Source organism: Manis pentadactyla, chromosome 7 (genome assembly GCF_030020395.1).
Source record: "Manis pentadactyla isolate mManPen7 chromosome 7, mManPen7.hap1, whole genome shotgun sequence".
In the NCBI taxonomy this organism is placed as follows: Eukaryota; Metazoa; Chordata; class Mammalia; order Pholidota; family Manidae; genus Manis; species Manis pentadactyla.
In genome coordinates, this window is record NC_080025.1 from 15,469,378 (window position 1) to 15,470,946 (window position 1,569).

The window sequence follows — 1,569 nt, forward strand, 5'->3', positions numbered from 1 at the left end:
CTACTCTGATTTCATCTCCAGTGCCTCTGCGCTTTCTCCCCTCAGCCACACTGGGCCCCGGCACTGTGCCTGGAACAGGCATGCTGTGCTCTGGCCTTAGGGCCTTTCCACTGGCTATTGCTTCCGCTTTGAGTTGGTTTTCCCCACACCCCTGCTGTCTGCATGCTTCCCTCATAACGTCCTTCACATCTTTGTTCAAAAGTGGCTTTCTCAGTGAGGTCTTTCTCTACTCCCCCTTCCCCTACTCCTACATTTAGAATATTCTTTGTTCTACCTAGTGTCTTCTTAATTTTTTCTTCCCATTATTGTCTTCTAAAATAACAATGACATGTCTTTATACATTAATTTTGTATATGCTGCTATATATGTAAATTATAGAATGCATATTATCTAATACAATTAGGTCTACACCCTCTACAGTATGATGGTCATGAGGAGGCATTTTTGTTCATTTTAGTTACCATTATAACCTGGAGGTGAAACAGCATAAAAAAGCTGCTGTGTTCTCTGGGCACACCATTCTTATGTAGGGGCGGGAAACTTTCCCCCTGTTCCCTTCTGGGTTCTTTGGCTGATCTAATAGTTAAATTGACACAAGGCTGACCAACAGGACACAAACTTCATGCATACATACAGCCGCAAAGACGAGCCCCAAAGACAGGCAGGCAGTTGAGGCCCGTATGCCGTCCTGAGCTGAGGGGAAGCAGGTAGGGACCTGGGGCTCCCGGGAGGGGAAGACATGTCACAGGAGGGTGAGAAGAGAAAATGCTTGGTAAACATGCTTGCCGTGCCAGATGGATAAGACTTGCTGATAAAAAGCTGTCTTTGGTTTTAGCGTATTAGCTCTCTCCTGGTGCAGGCCCTCTGTCTAAATTCTTATAGCCTGTATGGGGAAGGTATACAGCTCTCCCTGAATCTGTTGGGCCTTAATTATCTTCATCTCAAAATAATCCACATGCTAAAGTGGCATATTTTGGAGTGGTGGATTCTGTTCCCTCTCACTTAGCTCCCTTACAACCTATTTGTATTGCGTGAGATACTCCAAAATACCTTGGTCTATTTTCATGATATGGGAACAAAGTTAATATTCACATACCAGCTCTCAGGGGGTCTAAAGACACAAATATCCAGTTATAAAATAATCCCATGCACACAACAGAAGGAGAAGCCTTAGGCTGTCTGCAAAAATACATGCACCATTCACTCTAAGTCATGGGGATGTAATGGCATAGCAACTATAAAAGAAAATTTTTAAAAGTAAAGCAATTTTTTCAAGTAAAATAAGGATTGTGAATTATTTTTATCTTCTCCACATGGTAGCCTACTGGTTGAATATGAGGCACATTTTGGTTTCACACTGTGCAAAGCGAGTTTTGCTATGATATTCAGTATCTTATATGTAATGACTTGGTGTGGGAGAAATATTTTAATATATAATAATCCAAGCCAGTGGTTCTCAGACTGTAGTGTGGCTCAGCGTCCCTGGAGGACATAGTAAAACACGCAGTGCTGGGCCTTCACTGCCTGAATTTCTGGTTCAGTAAATCTGCGCGTGACAATCTGGAGTGC